The 23,440-nt window shown below is 40.6% G+C and overlaps 1 long non-coding RNA gene across 1 annotated transcript; it reads left to right on the plus strand.

Annotated features, from left to right (window-relative positions):
- Positions 1-17,079: 17,079 nt before the first annotated feature.
- Positions 17,080-19,027, plus strand: LOC115174354 (uncharacterized). Its single transcript, XR_003871764.1, has 6 exons — positions 17,080-17,168; positions 17,355-17,426; positions 17,569-17,753; positions 17,863-17,958; positions 18,642-18,765; positions 18,956-19,027. It is a non-coding gene; the product is annotated as an uncharacterized LOC115174354 (long non-coding RNA).
- Positions 19,028-23,440: the final 4,413 nt, after the last annotated feature.

Here is a 23,440-nt window from a genome sequence, read left to right on the forward strand (position 1 = left end):
ATTTCACTTATAATTCGCTGTATCACAATTCCAGTGGGTCAGAAGTTTACATACACTAAGTTGACTGTGCCTTTAAACAGCTTGGAAAATTCCAGAAAATGATGTCATGGCTTTAGAAGCGTCTGATAGGCTAATTGACATAATTTGAGTCAATTTTGGAGGTGTACCTGTGGATGTATTTCAAGGCCTACCTTCAAACTCAGTGCCTCTTTGCTTGACATCATGGGAAAATCAAAAGAAATCAGCCAAAACCTCAGAAAAAAAGTGTAGACCTCCACAAGTCTGGTTCATCCTTGAGAGCAATTTACAAACGCATGAAGGTACCACGTTCATCTGCACAAACAATAGTACGCAAGTATAAACACCTTGGAACCACGCAGCCGTCATACCGCTCAGGAAGGAGACGCGTTCTGTGTCCTAGAGATGAATGTACTTTGGTGCGATAAGTGCAAACCAATCCCAGAACAACAGCAAAGGACCTTGTGAAGATGCTGGAGGAAACAGGTAAAACGAGTCCTATATCGACATAACCTGAAAGGCCGCTCAGCAAGGAATAAGCCACTGCTCCAAAACCACCATAAAAAAAGCCAGACTACGGTTTGCAACTGCACATGGGGACAAAGATCGTACTTTTTGGAGAAATGTCCTCTGGTCTGATGAAACAAAAATAGAACTGTTTGGCCATACATCGTTATGTTTGGAGGAAAAAGGGGGAGACTTGCAAGCCGAAGAACACCATTCCAACCGTGAAGCACGGGGGTGGCAGCATCATGTTGTGGGGTTGCATTGCTGCAGGAGGGGCTGGTGCACTTCACAATATAGATGGCATCATGAGGCAGGAAAATTATGTGGATATACTGAAGATATACTGAACATCTCAAGACATCAGTCAGGATGGGTTGCAAATTGGTCTTCCAAATGGACAATGACCCCAAGCATACTTCCAAAGTTGTGGAAAAATGACTTATGGACAACAAAGTCAAAGTATTGGAGTGGCCATCACAAAGACCTGACTTCAATCCTATAGAAAATTTGTGGGCAGAACTGAAAAAGCGTGTGCGAGCAAGGAGGCCTAGAAACCTGACTCAGTTACACCAGCTCTGTCAGGATGAATGGGCCAAAGTTCACCCAACTTATTGTGAGAAGATTGTGGAAGGCTATCTGAAACGTTTGACCCAAGTTAAACAATTTAAAGGCAATGCTACCAAATACTAATTGAGTGTATGTAAACTTCTGACCCACTGGGAATGTGAAAGAAATAAAAGCTGAAATAAATCATTCTCTCTCCTATTATTCTGACATTTCACATTCTTAATAAAATAAAGTGTTGATCCTAACTGACCTAAGACAGGGAATTTTTACTAGAATGAAATGTCAGGAATTGTGAAAAACTGAGTTTAAATGTATTTGGCTAAGGTGTATGCAAAGTATTTTTATTATTTATTTCATACAGTCTTTTTTGATCATCTTTATCAAGGGTGCTAATAATTATGGACCTGACTCTATATTTAAAACAGGTGGGGGGGGGGGGGGGGGTTCTACCTACTAAGCTAACATATGGAATTGTTTTAAGATGGTCATGCCATGGATCATTTAGTGATTTGATTGAACATTTTGGCCTGCCGGGATTTCCTTGGCGCCTGCAAGCAGACTTCAGTCGTCAGTTGGACGGTTTTTCCTCTAACACATTGGTGCAGCTGGCTTCCGGGTCAAGCGAGTTGTGTATCAAGAAGCAGTGCGGCTTGGCGGGGTTGTGTTTCGGAGGACACATGGCTCTCGACCTTCGCCTCTCCCGAGTCCGTAGGGGAGTTGCAGCGATGAGACAGGACTACCAAATGGATGCCACAAAATTGTGGAAAATAACAAAAATTCAAAAGAATTTGGCCTTTACTGCTGTAGCCCATAGATAATTTAAAATGTTAAATGCCATAACATACACTCCAAAAATGTATCATAAGGAGTAAGGTTTCGAAGTGCCTGTCCTTTATCTAGGTGATTTAAGAAATCTCAAGAAATATAATATTTGTACGCATATTTATGCCCTTTTTGGGGGGGGGCGCAAAACTACTTCCATACTTCCATTCATTTTTTTCAACAGGGTTACCTTCAGACGAGTCCCGTGGCACTTGTGGGGGTCGTGGAACAAAACAGAGAACACCGTCGTGTTCATGATTCTTCCCTTTCCATATTGGGGTCATATTAGTTTGTAGCCCAAATGGTTCGGACACTACAGACAGAAGTTGGCACGTTGGCCGTATTGACTTCAGACGAGTCCCGTGGGGGTTGTTGAGAACACCGTCATTAGTTTGTAGGCCAAACCATTCTTACGCTACAGACGATTTGTGAGAAGACCTATTTTCGGGACGTCTCTTGGTCTGACATACAGCACTGTAGCTCTGCCACTTCCCACCACAGATGCATAACTATGACAAACTGTAAGTGGATGTGGTGGATTGAGACGCTGCCCATGCAAAAAAAACATATCTACTTTAAACAAACGGATTTTGATGGAACATGTTAATTAGATTGACGCACGGGTGCATCAATCGACTCTAAAGGGACTGGAGATCATCTCACATAAAAATTGTTAAAGGAAAGGAAGATGAGAACTATTAAAAAGTTATTTTATGTTTTCCTTGCAACTGCTTGACCCTGTAAATGCAATCAAAGGTCCTAACTTCAATATAGTTTTGTGCACTGTACTCAATTTTAGTAATCTGTTGACAGGACTTGATTTGGCTATGTCCACTGCACTTTAACGGCAAACATATTATCAACTCAATGTAATTAGTTCATAACAGTGTTACCATTTCAACACATGATCTTTCAGATGTTGACCATTTTATCCAGCAGTAGTTGCCGTCAGAAGCAAAAGGTGGGTGTGAAAAACGAATGGCCTTTATGACATGTTATTTACAGTGCCTTCAGAAAGTATTCAAACCCCTTGACCTTTTCTGCATTTTGTTCTGGTACAGCCTGAATTCAAAATGTATTACATTGAATGTTTTTGGCCAACACATAATACCCCATAATGTCAAAGTGAAATTATGTTTTTAGAAATGTTTACAAATTAATAAAAAATGAAAAGCTGAAATGTCTTGAGTAAATAAATATTCAACCCCTTTGCTATGACAAGCCTAAATAACTTCAGGAGTAAAAATGTGCTTAATAGTCGCTCTGGATAAGAGAGTCTGCTAAATGACTTAAATGTAAATGTAAATAGTAAGTTGCATGGACTCACTCTGTGCAATACTAGTGTTTAACATGATTTTTGAATGACTACTTCATATCTGTACCACACATATGCAATTATCTGTAAGGTCTCTCAGTCGAGCAGTGAATTTCAAACACAGGTTTTCCAATGCCTTGCAAAGAAGGCCACCTATTGTTAGATGGGTAAAAATAAAATATCCCTTTAAGCATGGTGAAGTTATTAGTTACACTTTGGACGGTGTATCAATACACCCAGTCACATCAAAGATACAGTCGTCCTACCTAACTCAGTTGTCGGAGAGGAAGGAAACCGCTCAGGGATTTCACCATGAAGCCAATGGTGACTTTTAAACAGTTACAGAGTTTAATGGCTGTGATAGGAGAAAACTGAGGATGGATCAACAACATTGTAGTTACTCCACAATACTAACCTAATTAACAGAGTGAAAAGAAGGAAGCCTGTAAAGAATACAAATATTCCAAAACATTAATTCTATTTGCAATAAGGCACTAAAGTAATACTGCAAAAACTGTGGCAAAGCAATTAACTTTTTGTCCTGAAAACAAAGTGTTATGTTAGGGTTAAATCCAATGCAACACATTACTGAGTACCACTCTCCATATTTCCAAGCATAGTGGTGACTGCATCATGTTATGGGTATGCTTGTAATTATTAAGGACTGGGGACTTTTTCAAGATAAAAAACAAAAAACAAAATGGAGCTAAGCACAGGCAAAATCCCAGAGGAAAACCTGGTTCAGTCTGCTTTCCACCAAACACTGGGAGATTAATTCACCTTTCAGCAGGACAATAACTATAAACACAAGGCCAAATCTACGCTGGAGTTGCTTACCAAGAAGACAGTGAATGTTCCTGTGTGGCCGAGTTACAGTGTTGACTTAAATCTACTTGAAAATGTATGGCAAGACCTGAAAATGATCATCTAGCAATGATCAACAACCAATTTGACAGATCTTGAAAATAATAATGGGGAAATGTTGCGCAATCCAGGTGTGGAAAGCTCTAAAAGACCAACCCCAAAAAGACTTACAGCTGTAATCCCTGCCAAAGGTGCTTCTACAAAGTATTGACTCTGTGGTGTGAATACTTACAGTATGTAAATTAGATATGTCTGTATTTCATTTTCAATAAATGTTCAACATTTTTAAAAACTAGTTTTCACTTTGTCGTCATGGGGTATTGTGTGTATGCACAGTAGATGGGTGAGATGTAAAAGTTTTTTTTAATCCATTTTCAATCCAGCCTGTAACACAACAAAATGTATAATAAGTCAAGGGGCATGAATACTTTCTAAAGCACTGTATAAAGGCATTATATTGAGCCAGTTAAAATAAACTATTATTTATGTTAAACCAGTTGAAGTAGTGTTATCTTTTTTGGCCTGTTTGAATAAAACATTGGGAAACATCACCCACAACCCTTATTCTTTATGGTCTATGCCCACAATATTGAAGCTACCTGCAAACAGGAGCCCATGTACACTTGAGGCCTCTATCGCAGATCAACAAAAGTAAAAGTCCTCGACCAGTGGGTGTGGTCTGTAGCCATACTTGCACTGAAAACAGGAAGCGGCATCACAGCCATTGTCCATGAGGTTTTTCAGCAGAGACAGACATCTTATACAGATCATAACAGTGGCAGGGAACATAGTAGGGTAGTATGGGATGCAGGCGTTAATGTTGTCCCGGTGCTACACCAATAGGGTGACCATGTCGATACAACCCCGCCTCCTGGGTGCTAATAATTTGGAGTACTTTTTCAATACTTGCACTTTATTGGCCCCTCTCCTCCTCAAACATTAATAATATATCATAAACGATTTAATCTGTAGAACTTTGCCACCACTGTTGCTTCAAATGTTTTTGCTGAGCACGAATCTCTGAATTGTGTCTGAGCTACAGTAGGAATCTGACCTAGTCTAATGAAGTATTTTGTTTTCCCCTTACTGGCATGTGATATTCAGAGCCACGGCCACCCACTTGGACTGATGCCCAAATATGGCGACTCAGTCCTTAAACCTTGACTGTGTAATAACAGTTGTCACAGGGGGTATGGCCTTGTGTACAGCATGCCAAGGGAAAATCCCATGCGGTGTACATAGTGGTCCATGTTCCCATGCCAGCAAGTAAATAAATAAATGCTGCAAGCATGCACTGGCAATCTAGGGCAAGCTTTCCATTTGTAAGCAATAAATATGGTCAACTGATATTAGTTTTCGTATGCCAAATTCATGTCACTTCATGACTAAGAACACATTTGATCTCATAGGCCCTCTGAGAGATGTTTTTTAGTAATACCTCTTCAATGAATTATATTATATTTATATTATTGCGTATTTTTCTGTCAATTTTTAACCTTTGCTCAACTAGGAAAGTTTCCATTAAACAGACTCGAATATTGAATATTACTGTATTTGTTATTGTTACTACTTATCAGAAGTAACTGCACAATTACCTTAACCACAGAAACGTTTGAAATTTACCTGCAGTTGAAATTTCATGCAGGCTCACCTGTGTGAATTAGGAGGGCCGGAGTTGGCAAGAGGGGGCACATCGTTAGGGAATGCCCAGTTGGTTTGGGGGAGAGATGAGTCCTGCCAGATACAGCTGATGTGGAGGATCTCATCAGCCCCCAGTTCTCTGGGCATCAGCCAAGATCCTCTCCACAGCCAGCTGTAGCAGCTCCTCATCCAACAAGCTACTGTAAAAGCTGTAATCGTCAATGCCCAGAGTCCTGTACCCTGCTGACTCTGGCATGTACAAACTGCCAGTGGCCATGATGTAACTGTGGGAAGAATTAATGAGTCACTAATATCAACTATACGTGTTATAACTATACTTATTTGTGTTCATATATAATACAATATAATAATAATAATAATATACTGAATATTATATACAGGGTAACACTTTATTTAGAGTGTAGCTACATAAGGACTTCATAAAACATTCATAACCCATACATAACACAGTCACTATAATCACAGAAAGGGTTTCAAGGTTTGGTCTATTTCAAGCTGAATTCACATTTGTCGACAGCTCAATCAATTATTAACCAAAATTGGATGTTGATCAGATGTCTTTGCTCGGTAGGACATTTGATTTATAGTACAAGCATATACAGTAGGCTATGTTAGTGCCAGACAAACGAAAAATACAATCTTCTGACAACTGACCCTTCCATTTTGGCACTATTTTGTCATGCCATAGTAAAACAAGATTAAGTAATTTGTCCAGCTCTAGAGGTTATGCATACTGGAAACACATGCAATGCAGTATGAATAAATAGATGTAACATATTTGCGATTTGATAATACTACATTTGAAATCACTGTAAGCAATATTATCCACACACAAAAAGTTATTCAAACGTATTCAACAGCATGTTTGTGTCTGAAACAATTCATACAAACTGATGAAGGACATTTAGAGGCCCAGTGCAGTCAACAATGTAATTTTCCTGTCTTTTATATATATTTCCACACTATGAGGTTGGAATAATACTTTGAAATCGTGAAAATGTGGATTATGTCCTTTAATGTAAGAGCTGTTTGAAAATGCTGCATGAAATTTCAGCCTGTTTTGGTGGGATGGAGTTTTGGCCTGCCTGGTGACATCATAATAGACCAATAAGAGTTCCAAACCCCTCTGCCTATAACAGCTAGTTTTCTGTTTTCCCCTCTTCACTCAGACCCCCCCCCCCCCCCCCCCCCCCCCAGACAGTCCTAGCAAAAGTATTGCTAGAGAAATTGCTCTTCGATAAGAAGGAATTTTGGTTTCTTTTTGACAATTTTAATTGAAAACAATCCCTGTAAGGTACATAATTGTTATACAGAAATTATTTGATATTGAAACAAAATCGGCTGCATTTGGAACTTTAAGACCCATCCAAGATGAAACAATCAAGGTCACTTACCTCTTTCCCAAAAAAACATTATTCAAATATTTGCTATTTATTATGCTCTCTGATAACAATAACATAAAGTAGTATCCCCTTTTCTAATACCCTACTTGTCTGATATCTGGTTATTAACTGGTAAAACTGGTGTTTGTGTGACAAATATTGTGTGACCTCAGTGTCACAAAAATGATGACCCCACTTGTTTCCACTTCACTTGGGTTGCAAGGCAATTGAGGTGGGGTGGGGTGAGTGGCCAACGCAGCCTACTATTTATGTGGCCCAAATAGGCAAATACTGTTTGAAGCACTATAAACCATGGGTATTTGTATTTATTATGGATCCCCATTAGCTGGTGCCAAAGCAGCAGCTACTCTTCCTGATGTCCAGCAAAATTAAGGCAGTTTATGGAATTTTAAAAACATTACAATACATTCACAGATTTCACAACACACTGTGTGTCGTTAGGCCCCTACTCCACCACTACCACATATCTACAGTACTAAATCCATGTGTGTGTATAGTGTATATGTTATCGTGTGTGTGTGTGTCAATGTTTGTGTTGCTTCACAGTCCCCGCTGTTCCATAAGGTGGTTTTTAATCTGTTTTTTAAATCTAATTTTACTGCTTGCGTCAGTTACTTGATGTGGAATACAGTTCCATGTAGTCATGGCTCTATGTAGTACTGTGTGCCTCCCATAGTCTGTACTGGACTTGGGGACTGTGAAGAGACCTCTTGTGGCATGTCTTGTGGGGTAAGCATGGGTGTCCGAGCTGTGTGCCAGTAGTTTAGATAGACAGCTCGGTGCATTCAACATGTCAATACCTCTCATAAATAAATGTAGTGATGAAGTCAATCTCTCCTCCACTTTCAGCCAGGGGAGATTGACATGCATATTATTAATATTAGCTGTCTGTGTACGTCCAAGAGCCAGCCGTGCTGCCCTGTTCTGAGCCAATTGCAATTTTCCTAAGTCCTTTTTTGTGGCACCTGACCACACGACTGAACAGTAGTCAAGGTGCAACAAAACTAGGGCCTGTAGGACCTGCCTTGTTGATAGTGTTGTTAAGAAGGCAGAGCATCACTTTATTATAGACATACTTTTCCCCATCTTAGCTACTACTAGGGTTACTCATTATTTATTACAAGATTTAGTTGAGGTTAATGGTTTAGTGAGTATTTTGTTCCAAATACAATGCTTTTAGTTAAAAAAATATTTAGTGCTAACTTATTCCTTGCCACCCACTCTGAAACTAACTGCAACTTTTTGTTGAGTGTTGCAGTCATTTCATTTGATGTAGAAGCTGAAGTGTATAGTTGTTGAGTCATCCGCATACATAGACACTCTGGCTTTACTCAAAGTCAGTGGCATGTCATTAGTAAAAATGTAAAAAAGCAAGGGGCCTAAACAGCTACCCTGGGGAATTCCTGAATCTAACTGGATTATATTTGAAAGGTTTCCATTAAAGGACACCCTCTGTGTTCTGTTAGACAAGAAACTCTTTATCTACATTATAGCAGGGGGTGTAAAGCCATAACACATATGTTTTTCCAGCAGCAGGCAATGATTGATAATGTCAAAAGCTGCACTGAAGTCTAACAAGACAGCCCCCACAATAATTTTATCATCAATTTCTCTCAGCCAATCATCAGTCATTTGTGTAAGTGCTGTGCTTGTTGAGTTTCCTTCCCATATACAGTGCCTTTGGAAAGTATTCAGAAACCCTTGACTTTTTCCATATTCTTTTATGTTACAGCCTTATTCTAAAATGTATTAAAAAAAATGTTTCCATCAATCTACACACAATACCCCATAATGACAAAACAAAAATAGGTTTTTAGAAATGTTGCTAATTTATAAAAATACAAAAATATTTATCACATTTATAATCAGACCCTTTATTCAGTACTTTGTTGAAGCACCTTTAGCAGCGATTACAGCCTCGAGTCTTCTTGGGAATGCCGCTACAAGTTTGGCACATCTGTATAAAAAAAATGTATAATAATAATATGGGGAGTTTCTCCCATTCTTCTCTGCAGATCCTCTCAAGCTCTGTCAGGTTGGATGGGGAGCGTTGCTCCACAGCTATTTTCAGGTCTCTCCAGAGATGCTCGATCGGGTTCAAATCCAGGCTCTGGCTGGACCACTCAAGGACATTCAGAGACTTGTCATTAAGCCACTCGTCAGATGTGGCAGGGCCTGAAAACTATTATGGATTACAAAGGGAAACCCAGACGCAAGCTGCCCAGTGACACGAGCCTACCAGATGAGCTAAATACCTTTTATGCTCACTTCGAGGCAAGCAACACTGAAGCATGCACAAGATCACCAGCTGTTCTGGATAACTGTGGGATAATGCTCTCGGTAGCCGATGTGAACACAGCCTTTAAACAGGTCAACATTCACAAAGTCGCTGGACCAGACGGATTACCAGAATGTGTACTCAAAGCATGTGCGGACCTGTCAAGTGTCTTCAGTTACATTTTCAACCTCTCCCTGACCGACTCTGTAATACCTACATGTTTCAAGCAGACCACCATAGTCCCTGTGCCCAAGGAAGCGAAGGTAACCTACCTAAATGATTACTGCCACATGGCACTCATGTCGGTAGCCATGAAGTGCTTTGAAAGGCTGGTCATGGCTGACATCAACAGCATCCTCCCGGACACCCTAGACCCACTCCAATTCGCATACCGCCCCAACAGATCCCTTTCTCACCTGGACATAAGGAACACCTATGTGAGAATGCTGTTCATTGACTACAGCTCAGCGTTCAACACCATAGTGCCCACGAAGCTCATCACTAAACTAAGGACTCTGGGACTAAACACCTCCCTCTGCAACTGGATCCTGGACTTCCTGACGGGCCGCCCCCAGGTGGTGAGAGTAGGCAACAACACGTCTGCCACGCTGTTCCTTAACACTGGGGGCCCTCAGGGGTGTGTACTTAGTCCTCTCCTGTATTCCCTGTTCACCCACGACTGCGTGGCCAAACATGACTCCAACACCATCATTAAGTTTGCTGATGACACAACCGACAACGGTGAGACAGCCTATAGGGAGGAGGTCAGAGAACTGGCAGTGTGATGCCAGGACAACAACATCACCATCAATGTGAGCAAGACAAAGGAGCTGATCATGGACTATAGGAAAAGGCGGGCTGAACAAGCCCCCATTAACATCGACTGGACTGTAGTGGAACGGGTCGAGAGTTTCAAGTTCCTTGGTGTCCACATCACCAACGAACTATCATGGTCCAAACATACCAAGACAGTCGTGAAGAGGGCACGACAAAACATTTTCCTCCTCAGGAGACCGAAAAGATTTGGCATGGGTCCCCAGATCCTCAAAAGGTTCTACAGCTGCACAAATCGAGAGCATCCTGACCGGTTGCATCACCGCCTGGTATGGCAACTGCTCGGCATCTGACCATAAGGCACTACAGAGGGTAGTGCGAAGGTCCAATATATCACTGGGGCCACGCTTCCTGCCATCCAGGACCGATACAATAGACGATGTCAGAGGAAAGCCCATAAAATTGTCAGAGACTCCAGTCACCCAAGTTATAGACTGTTATCTCTGCTACCGCACAGCAAGCGCTACCGGAGCTAGAAAATTGTAGATCATACACTGCAGTTGAGGAACAATGGTAAAATAATTCTGATTTGAAAGTTGATAAACTTGTAACCCCACTTTTGAGAAAATGGGACGAGGATTTCGTGGTACCCATACTGGACTGCGCTTCTTTGTCTACACCCATTCAGCATTGTTCACACCCTCTTAAGCCTTAGCCCTGCCCATCTCTTTAAGGATTCATGTGTGGCCATGTGCTAAACATGCTAAACTCTGGCCTGCTGGCCCCCCTACCTCTGAGGAAGCACGGTTCCCGCTCAGCCCAGTCCAAACTGTTCGCTGCTCTGGCACCCCAATGGTGGAACAAGCTCCCTCACGACGCCAGGACAGCGGAGTCAATCACCACCTTCTGGAGACACCTGAAACCCCACCTCTTTAAGGAATACCTGGGATAGGATAAAGTAATCCTTCTAACCCCCCCCCTTAAAAGATTTAGATGCACTATTGTAAAGTGGTTGTTCCACTGGATATCATAAGGTGAATGCACCAATTTGTAAGTCGCTCTGGATAAGAGCGTCTGCTAAATGACTTAAATGTAAATGTAAACAGAGTGAAAATGGTGGTGTAGTAAACAACCAAAGATTTCAAGTCTAAAAGTGGTGAAAGTAGTAGCAAAAAAGTAGTAGTCAAAACAGACTTTGTGTAGTCCTTGGCCTATATCCTAATCTGATTGTGGTGCAGGTCATGTTCTTCACATTACCATCTCTGGTAAACACACACTATATCAAATAACCTCAGCAAAAAAATAAATGTCCTCTAACTGTCAACTGCGTTTATTTTCAGCAAACTTAACATGTGTAAATATTTGTATGAACATAACAAGATTCAACAACTGAGACATAAACTGAACAAGTCACAGACATGTGACTAACAGAAATGGAATAATGTGTCCCTGAACAAAGGAGGGGTCAAAATCAAAAGTAAGTCAGTGTCTGGTATGACCACCAGTTGCATTAAGTACTGCAGTGCATCTCCTCCTCGTGGACTGCACCAGATTTGCCAGTACTTGCTGTGAGATGCTACCCTACTCTTCCACCAAGGCATCTGCAAGTTCTCGGACATTTCTGTGGGGAATGGCCCTAGCCCTCACCCTCCGTTCCAACAGGTCCCAGACGTGCTCAATGGGATTGAGATCCGGGCCCTTCGCTGGCCATGGCAGAACACTGACATTCTTGTCTTGCAGGAAATGATGCACAGAACAAGCAGTATGGCTGGTGGCATTGTCATGCTGGAGGGTCATGTCAGGATGAACCTGTAGGAAGGGTACCACATGAGGGAGGAGGATGTCTTCCCTGTAACGCACAGCGTTGAGATTGCCTGCAATGACAACAAGCTCAGTCCGATGATGCTGTGACACTCCGCCCCAGACCATGACAGACCCTCCACCTCCAAATCGATCCCGCTCCAGAGTACAGGCCTCGGTGTAACACTCATTCCTTCGACGATAAACGCGAATCTGACCATCACCCCTGGTGAGACAAAACTGCGACTCGGAGTACTTTTTGTCAGTCCTGTCTGGTCCAGCGACGGTGGGTTTGTGCCCATAGGCGACATTTTTGCCGGTGATGTCTGGTGAGGACCTGCCATACAACAGGCCTACAAGCCCTCAGTTCAGCCTCTCTCAGCCTATTACGGACAGTCGGAGCACTGATGGAGGCATTGTGCGTTCCTGGTGTAACTTGGGCAGTTGTTGTTGCCATCCTGTACCTGTCCCGCAGATGTGATGTTCAGGTGTACCAATCCTGTGCAGGTGTTGTTACACATGGTCTGCCACTGCGAGGACAATCAGCTGTCCATCCTGTCTCCCTGTAGCTCTGTCTTTGGCGTCTCACAGTACGGACATTGAAATGTATTGCCCTATCCACATCTGCAGTCCCCATGTCTCCTTGCAGCATGCCTTAGGCACGTTCCCGCAGATGAGCAGGGACCCTGGGCATCTTTCTTTTGGTGTTTTTCAGTCAGTAGAAAGGCCTCTTTAGTGTCCTACGTTTTCATAACTGTGACCTTAATTGTCTGTAAGCTGTTAGCGTCTTAATAACCGTTCCACAGGTGAATGTTCATTCATTGTTTATGGTTCATTGAACAAGCATGGGAAACAGTGTTTAAACCCTTTACAATGAAGATCTGTGAAGTTATTTGGATTTTTACAAATTATCTTTGAAAGACAGTATCCTGAAAAAGGGACGCTTATTTTTTTGCTGAGTTTAGAATCTAAGTTTATTTGACACATTCAAATGATACAGCTAACATTAGGCTATAACTAGCAATGCAAATGGCTTTCTGAGATACAAATAATATTACTATACAGATCATACACGTAACGTTATCTAGCAAGCCAGCCAGCTAACATTAGCTGGCTAGCAGAACGCTTTAACTTGCAATGAAAACAACTTTCTAACAAAATTAGAAACGTATTGTAATGGACATTTTAATGTCGGTGCTTTTCTTAAAACTAATGTCTGTGTTCTATTTATGTGCTGTTCTGCAAACCAATTTCTGTGTTCATGCAAGTGGCTGACTGAACGAATCCTCACTATCAGAAGCTGCAATTTGGCAGTACGCCCAAACCTTGTTTTGAGAACGAGAACGAAAGATATCTCAGTTTCCAGGTCTCAGCTTAGAGAGAAGAAGCCTGGTCTGTCACCTGTCACATGTTATGAACCAGTATTGGTCGGTCACATGAATTAAACAAAACGGTAATGATTAATTAATTTAGCTAAATCATGCAAATATAACTTGTTTGTGTATAGCCGTATATAAGACAACTGCTGGGACTGCCCAGGCGGAGCTCATGATTGACATGTGTACTATGGTGCATTGAGTTGGTTGGAACCTCTCCAGCGCCCTGACAAATAAAGAATGATTCATTTAAGATTGACTTTGAGTGTCCCTGTGTAAGAATTTCCATGACAGTATAATACCTGAAAGTGTAGCTAGAATCTTACTCATATACATGGATGAACACTTCTCTCTCTCCTGTCATGGATGCCATGGTTGCCCTTAGTTTGAAAATGTAATCCGGAGACAGGTGTTTTATACAACAGCCTCTTGTGTTCTCTTTTCAACTCTCTCCGCATTTGGTAATCATCTCCCTGCTTCCACCAAGCATTCCATTGATTTCAAAACTCGGTCAGCTTCTTCCGTAACAATAACACTGTTGATCGCCGTTTCATATGATGACAGTGATGGGGGAAGACTCTACAATGTCTGGTTCAATGAAAATGTTTTTACTAAATCAGGGATTTCCTCAAAGTCTGATTCATTTTCAGAGTCAGTGAGAGTCAACAAGGCACGATCGTCCTCCAGAAAGTAGATCACAACTTTTTCCCACTGATATTTGTCGATAGCACTATTAACTTCAAGGCAGCAATGCAACACGTTTTTAGTTCTTCATGATATCTTTATAAAAAGCCTCGGTAGACAGGATTAACTACACATACTGAGCAGCTCATGTTATAGACAGAAGCATGCTACATGCCGGACAAATCCGAACTCATCTCTCGGCATAACCAGCCCATCCATTATCTCAGCCAATCATGGCTGGTGGGAATGTTCCTGTATTTTTCCATAGCTAAACCAACTAGGCTTGTAATTTAATAATTTTATTCATATTTACAGATGGCATACACGTTTGTTATTAAGGCAAATGAAAGTTCACATGTTCCAGAAGGCATTTCTGCACATTTGTAACATATAATACGAATTGTAATTCGTAACATATCTGTCACGATTGTCATCTGGAATGGAGGACCAAAACGCAGCAGGAATGTGGATGCTCATCTTGATATTTATTTGAACCAAGAAAACACCAAAATAACAAACGAAGAACGAACGATCAACAAAACAGTCTTGTAAGGCTCACACACGCAAAACAAGAAACAATCTCCCACCATACAAAACAAACATCCCTCTGCCACGTCCTGACCAAAATACTAAACAACTACTCCCTCTGCTGGTCAGGACGTGACAATATCATACGAAATGGGTGAGGGACATCCACAAATTAATACATACCATATGAAACATAACATATCATACTAAATGGAGTGTCTCGGATTTACATACAGAATAATACGAAATACTCTGAGACCAAGTTGCAGCACATGTACAGTACCTACGGGGGAAGGATGGCCAACCACACAGGAGGGTGATTTTCACTAAGGAGGAGAAGGAGGCTGTGCTGACCAAGATGCATGCTGGCCATTTCGGAGTGAAGTGCATGATTGCCAAAATCAACCTACGCTTCTTCTGGCATGGGATTGTCAAGGTTGTGGACAGCTGGCCAAGTGAAATAACCTTTTGTTTATCAATCACATTCTATTATATCTGAAATGAGTAGACTTTCAATGAATGTCATATCAGAGAGAACACAATGTTTCAACCTGTCTAGCCTGCCAGAAATTTGAGAGGGTGAAGACTGTGGCGTCGGAGTTGAAGCCATCAAAGTTTTTTCACCATGTCATATGATCGGTAAGTGTGTCACAATGAAAGTTTTGCACTGATAAGTTGTTTTGTAATGGTTGCTTTATTTGACCACAGCAGAGTTCAATATTATATAATGTGTGCCTGTGTCAGTATCCTTACATACATGAAAATATGCATACTGTATGACACAGATACGGGTAAGAACAAAGTCATCTTCTCTCTAACACTTTAAATGTTAGGGGTTGACCTCTCTAGGGTATGTGGGACGAAATCGTCCCACCTACTCAACAGCCAGTGGAATCCCATGGCGCGATATTCAAATACCTTAGAAATGCTATTACTTCAATTTCTCAAACATATGACTATTTTACACCATTTTAAAGACAAGACTCTCGTTAATCTAACCACACTGTCCGATTTCAAAAAGGCTTTACAACGAAAGCAAAACATTAGATTATGTCAGCAGAGTACCCAGCCAGAAATAATCAGACACCTATTTTTCAAGCTAGCATATAATGTCACATAAACCCAAACCACAGCTAAATGCAGCACTAACCTTTGATGATCTTCATCAGATGACACTCCTAGGACATTATGTTATACAATACATGCATGTTTTGTTCAATCAAGTTCATATTTATATCAAAAAACAGCTTTTTACATTAGCATGTGACGTTCAGAACTAGCATACCCACCGCAAACTTCCGGTGAATTTACTAAATGACTCACGATAAACGTTCACAAAAAACATAACAATTATTTTAAGAATTATAGATACAGAACTCCTTTATGCAATCGCTATGTCCGATTTTAAAATAGCTTTTCGGCAAAAGCACATTTTGCAATATTCTGAGTAGATAGCTCGCCATCACGGGCTAGCTATTTTGACACCCACCAAGTTTTGCACTCACCAAACTCAGATTTACTATAAGAAAAATTGGATTACCTTTGCTGTTCTTCGTCAGAATGCACTCCCAGGACTTCTACTTCAATAACAAATGTTGGTTTGGTTCAAAATAATCCATAGTTATGTTCAAATATCCTCTGTTTTGTTTGTGCATTCAAGACACTATCCGAAGGGTAACGAAGGCTGACGCGCCGGCGCGTATCGTGACAAAAAAATTCTAAATATTCCATTACCGTACTTCGAAGCATGTCAAACGCTGTTTAAAATCAATTTTTATGCGATTTTTCTCGTAAAAAAGCGATAATATTCCGACCGGAAACCCTGTTTTCATTCAAAGACTAAACATCTAAAATGGACTCTTCATGTGCATGCGCGCACCAGTCTCATTGTTCTCAGATCGACCACTTACCAAATGCGCTACTGTTTTTCAGCCATGGCCTGCAAAGTCATCATTCAACGTTCTGCCGCCTTCTGAGAGCCTATGGGAGCCGTAGGAAGTGTCACGTTACAGCAGAGATCCTCAGTTTTCAATAAAGAGAGTGTAGAAGGGCAGAGAGGGCACTTCCTGTTTGGAATCTTCTCAGGTTTTTGCCTGCCATATGAGTTCTGTTATACTCACAGACACCATTCAAACAGTTTTAGAAACGTTAGGGTGTTTTCTATCCAAATCAAACAATTATATGCATATTCTAGTTTCTGGGCAGTAGTAATAACCATATTAAATCAGGTACGTTTTTTATCCGGCCGTGCAAATACTGCCCCCTACCCTAGAGAGGTTATCGGACCCTTCACGAAATTCAGGAATGGCAACCGCAGGTGTCTGACGGCGACTGATTACTTCACCAATACCCGTTAACGTCAGTAAAGAAAGAGAACATGCTTAACTCTAAATTCCTTTCTGTAACGCATTAAATAGGGTGCTTGGAAGCAAAATTGATTTGCATGTTGTATAATACCTGTCAAGGACAAGACTGGCGAGGCCACCTCCAAGGCAATGATTGACATCTTCAACACCCACGGTGCTCCTGAGGTCATCTTGAGTGATCGAGGTCATGAACTCTGGAGCAAGGTAAGGATATTATAGGCTATACTCTGTCACCAACTATACTGAACAAAAATATAAAAGCTGAAGTAAACAAAACAATTGTAAATACAATTAAAGCAAATTATTGCATATACTGTAGTCATTCAAATTTGTGATTGACTTAATGTGTTGTTGTTTGTCCATTCCTATTTTTGTATAACTTACTTTCAGATCACTGAAACTCCACCTGATGTGGTGGAAGTTGTCAAACCAGATCAGAACGCCTTCGAGGACCACCTTCAGGTACGGGCTAAGAAGGACGTGGAGGTTTTTGACCAGTAATGATTGTCTGTTGTTAATTTATTTTCTGGCCCTCTAAGAGATATGTAAGAGATGGCTTTGTAATAATATAAAATATATTTTTTATTTCTGTTATCAAACATAGTGAGACTGAACATCGATAAGGCACAGGAGAAGCAGAAGGAGAGCTACCGGAGGAGGATCAAGAATGGGACCAAGTGCTTCAACATCCGGGCGAATGACTTGGTTTGGAAGAAGGACGAAAGGTAGGCAAGACCTGGGAAATCTTGCTGCTCTTTCGCTCCTAGCTGGGGGTCACCATCCGTTAAGGTGAATATTAAAATCTCATATAATAACTATTTGCATTTGCACACAAAATAACCTGAAGCTAGTTTTAGATTTTCCTAACACTGATATTTTTCTCTTTATGTCTTCCTAGGGTTACCTCGTGGAAACAAACAACTTCCAGTTGGAGCAGTTGGACGGTCGACCACTGAAAGCTGGACACAACTGTTTGGCTCAAAAGCATTAAGAAGTAAAGAAATTCCACAAATTAACTTTTAACAAGGCACACCTGTTAATTGAAATGCATTCCAGGTGACTACCTCATGAAGCTGGTTGAGAGAATGCCAAGAGTGTGCAAAGCTGTCATCAAGGAAAAGGGTGGCTACTTTGAAGAATCTCAAATATATATTTTTTAACACTTTTTTGGTTACTACATGATTCCATATGTGTTATTTCAAAGTTTTGTTGTCTTCATTATTATTCTATAATGTCGAAAATAGTAAAAATAAAGAAAAACCTTTGAATGAGTAGGTGTGTCCAAACTTTTGACTGTTGCTGTATATATAAAAAAAATGTATCTTGGCCTATACCTTGACGTGGAGAGAGAGGTTTCAACTAAACCAGGCCCGTTATTGAAAATTACATAACCTTTGAGTTTGCTTTTTCATCCCGCCACCCCTGCCTCCTCCTCTTCCCTTTACTCGGCTTTTGATCTCCAAGGGTTCTACCATATTCTACCATGTTCTACCATATATATAGACTGAGGCAACTGGACAAGACAACAACCAGCTTGAGAACTTCAAACCCCCTTCTGAGACTGGCTACCTGTCGAGGACAAGTGACAGGAAGAATTAGCCCCTGCACCTCCTGTCTCTTGATTCTGCCTCTTCCCCCTCTCCTCATCCTTTAACTCTTTCTCTCCTCTCCCTCCAGACGAAATTCTGCATCTAGTGACATCTGATTGACCAAAAATCTGCCCACTCATCCCATCCCTCCTCTCTTCATCATCTCTGGAGAGCTCCTCCCATTCCTTACTGCCCTCACCAACTCCTCTGATGTAAAAAATAACAGACATATATCCTTCTTTTATTTTCTATGTCTACCATTAACATTATTGCATGTCTAATCGAACATTTAATTTAAATTCAAGAAATAACTAAATTTTGACATACCTGATCAACCTGTGTGTTTGCTTGTTTACGTCTCTGTCTCATCCCCTGTTCCCTTTAACTGCTCCTGTTCTCCAGGACCTAGGGGTTCTTCCTAACACCCAGACGTGGCTCCACCTGATGTCCTCCATTACCAACCACCCTCCAACTTTTCATCATCTACAATTACTGTTATTGTCATGTTGTCATTATCTGCTAAAAAAAGTTTGCTTGCTGTATCATACTGGGCACATAATATGTGAGATACACAAATGGACTAAAAACACTAGCAGTGCAAACACACAAAGAGAGCAGCAGTGCCTGGACTTCGCAGTCTCCTTCTTCAAGTCCCCCTTTTGAGACTGGCTGCCTGTTGACAACAAGTGACAGGCAGAACTACCCACCCACACAGCATCCATCTCCTCTCTATTTCACACATCAGAATGGAGTATTTCAGTCTATGATTGCCATGTGAGTGTATACAATCTGTGAAAATAAATAAGTGACACACCTGTACCACTAAAAGATCAAAATGTATATATTTAAATCTTAAATATTGCCAGGTTGGTTTTCATATCTGTTTCACAAGGTGTTCATTGTTGTAAATTGTAACGTATCCCTTGATGCTATTTGTTAGTTCAACATTATTCATTTCGTAGGACCTACACAATGTACATATACAGTATATTCAACCACAAGGGTGTACTAATGAGCTATGCAAGATGGGAAAAACTCTATCATAATGGAGGACTACTGAAATAATATTATTTCAGTGTAGACAAGACAAGGGAAGGGAAGCTAAAAAAAAAAACATGTCAACAAGACAAGCCAGTGTATGAATCAAATTGATTTGCATATGAATGGAGTGGAAATTTGATGACTTTGTGATCTGTAAGTCACATTAATGTGTCAAACAGATTACACGTTTTCTTTGCTATTTCCGAAACGTAGCAATGTTCATATTGTTGAAATGTTAACAAGGTACCCAAAAGTAGTTTGAAGTAATGTTTTCATCTTATTAGCTGAACAAAACTAGTTTAAATCAGCTTTTTTACATAGCGGGATGAAAAGAAAGTCATTTTGGCTGTAATGATCTCCAATATTCAACGCATTAGGTCGTCACACAGTGGTGATTTTAGCATGTCAATCTTGGTGGGGCAAAAAAGAAATCTGGGATGCATGCCAGCAAAGCCACAACACAACACACCACTAAACAATATTAATTGCACTCTACCACTGCTACACCTGGCTATCAGCGGAGCCTTGTCTGGCTGCGAAACAGTTCATTCAGCCTCATTTACTGCCTTTAAAAGAAAAATGCTGATATGGCTGACTTGCTTAAACAAATGTGGTTTCTACTGACAATTGAGATGTACAAACTATGGCATAAGGGGACGACAAGCGGACAAGAGGCTATCCGTAATTTCGATTAAGACATTAATGAGCGAGCTAGGACGGACGTAGTCAATATAACTATTTGTTAAGCACTTTTTAAATGTACAGCGACAGAATTCAGAACATGGGCCGTTCTTACAGTGTTCTCCCTGTACACTAAGTCAGAACCAATAAATAATGGGGGCATATAAGCAGACAAGCAGACAATGAAAGCGAAATTAGAGGTGAAAAGGGACCAAATTATTAGGGTGAGGCACATGGGCTACTAACAACTTACTACACAACATACACCTAGTGTTACTTCCTTAGTTGCAGTATACATATCTCCCTGGCATATTACATCATTTATGCAGCAGCGTACAAGACATTTTTAGACTCACTTTGTTGTGCTCTGCTCACTTGAACAGGAAGGTGGCGCAGCGGTCCTGCGCGGGCAAATTTTGTCATCAACTGTCATCAAAGTCTGGCATTTATGGTGCTTTATGGTCCCAGACAATTGGGAACTCCAGAAAAAAAAAGTTTAATCATGATGACGTCAGTGATCTTCAGGTCGTAGCTCTAGAAAGAGGCCTGAGTTCCTGATTTACAATTTCGAGTCGGATGAAAGTTCAAAACGTATTTTCCCAGTCGTAGCTCGTTTTTCCCGAGTTCACAGTTGTCTTGAACTCACTAAAGATTTTGAAGTTCCAAGTTAACAGTTGTTTTGAGCACGGCACTCATCATGCTTCATTGACAGCATGACCAATGTTGAATGTTTATCATTTTAAACTAGGAAAAAAGACCCTTAATCTTAGACTTGGGACCACACAGCCACAACCATTCCACTGAATAGCAGGCTAATGATTGCTTTGCAATGCTTGCAGTTAGCCACTGATTCCTTCCAAACCACTCATTGTTGAATTTGCGATTTCCAACTTGTTGTGTAATGTCCAATGGCCAATGAGCACCGATACATTTTATCTCTCGCTCTGGATAAGAGCGTCTGCTAAATGACTTAAATGTAAATGTAAATCTCTAATTTCTCTTAATTATTTATCTTCATATGACAAGGATTAAAAAGGATTTGCCAGTAGATTGTCGACTTGATTCATGATGATGACTGCTAGCTAAGATTTTGAAAGTAGAATGTTGACAGGATCAGTCCAAACAACGCTACTGTAGATATAGCGTGATTTGACGTAATTGTATCTTGAGCCGTCTTGGATGGGCACATCTAATGTAACTCTATGGCAGAACCCAAGAGGCTAGAATTTTTTAGGTCTACCATTAGACTTTGCGGTGACGTAGTGTCCCCATGAGTGACAGAATACTGAGCCAATCACGATGCAACGCTCCGTATTTTCTGCTGGCTTGCCCCACCATCACAGGAAGCACTGTGTTAGACTGAAACACCTACATTTTGGAGCTGCCTTTCTCAAGAAAACAAAAAAAGAGACCATGTTTGTATGCGGCTTTATTAACTCAATGATATATTTTTTGACCGTTCTGTAATCTGGTCCTGCACACATCCCATGCATTTCTGTTTGGATAGCATGTTTATCTCATGATCACATATCTCTTAAATCATGTTACGAGGCCTGTTTGATGACTTATGTATTTGAGGAAGCACTGATTATTTTTCACTTCTTAAAGTTTAATCTAAAAAGGGAATCAATTGGATGTGTTTCCTTCCAATCTACACATTCTGCTCTTATACGTACTGTGGTGGCAGCATCATGTTATGGGTATGCTTGTCACCGGCAGGGACTGGGGAGTTTGTCAGGATCAAAAGAAATTTGAAAGGCGTAAAGCCCAGATAAAAGTTAGAGGAAAACCTGCCTCAGTCTTCTGATTACCTAACCCTGGTAATTGTAATGCCAAAGACACACCAGAACGGCTTTCCAAAAGGTGTTTAGTGTTCCTGAGTGGTCCAGTCTCAGTCCTGACTTAAATCTGCTTGAAAATTGCTGTCAATCAATGTGAACAACATGGATATATGTTGCCCTAAGCATTGTGCAAAGTTAGTAGAATCTTATTCAAAATGATTCACAGCTGTAATGGCTGGCAAAGTTGCTTCCACTAAGTATTAACTCTGTGGTGTGAAGACATGGGCAATCAAGACATCCTAGTTTTCTATTTTGAATAATTTGGAACATTTTCTATCATTTTTCTTCACACAGACAATATGGAAGTAGGCTGTGAACATCATTAGGGGAAAAATGTAGTTGAATTTTAAGGCAGCAAAATGTGAAGACTGTGCAAGTGGTGTGTAGACTTTCACTATGCACTGTAATTCCTAGTTGTTTTAATGCTATTATTTAATCTGATGCTTTCAGGCAGTTATGAACAAATCCCAGAAATGGACAATAGGCTATATAGCAATCCCCCATTTTACTGAATGATAACACAACCAAAACAACCAATGCATGGCACCCAGTAGGTTGGTTGGATTATCTTAGTTTAGAATGCTACTGAAGCCAAGAGGACGATGGGTTTCGAGTAGTAAGATTTTTATTTAAAAAATTGTCCTGAGTAATAAGAATGAATTATAAAGCACAAGCTGCAATTCACTATCATCAATGCAAGACAACTACCAAATTCTTATTGGAAATGTAGACCTATGGAACTTGTCCTTACCTTTTTATCCACGTACTGAGTACAGTAATCTATCCATACACCAGGTGGCGGTATAGTCAAATAAAAACCTTCAAGAGAATGTACAGTGCATTCAGAAAGTATTCACACCCCTTGACCTTTTACACATTTTGTTGTGTTACAGTCTGAATTTAAAATGTACTACATTGAGATGTTGTGCCACTGGCCTACACACAATACCCCATAATGTCAAAGTGAAATTATGTTTTTATAAATTTTTACAAATTAATAAAAAGTTCAGAAGTAAAAATGTGCTTAATAACAAGTCACATAATACGTTGCATGGACTCACTTTGAGCGCAATAATAGTGTTTAACATGATTTTTGAATGACTATATCATCTCTGTACCCCACACATACAATTATCTGTAAGGTCCCTCAGTCGAGCAGTGAATTCCAAACACAAAATCAACCAAAAAGACCAGTGAGTTTTTCCAATGTCTCACAAAGAAGGGCACCTGTTGGTAGATGGGTAAAAGAAAAAAGGGCAGACACTGAATATCCCTTTGAGCATGGTGAAGTTATTAATTACACTTTGGCTGCTGTATCATTACA

Source organism: Salmo trutta, chromosome 35 (genome assembly GCF_901001165.1).
Source record: "Salmo trutta chromosome 35, fSalTru1.1, whole genome shotgun sequence".
NCBI classification, from domain to species: Eukaryota; Metazoa; Chordata; class Actinopteri; order Salmoniformes; family Salmonidae; genus Salmo; species Salmo trutta.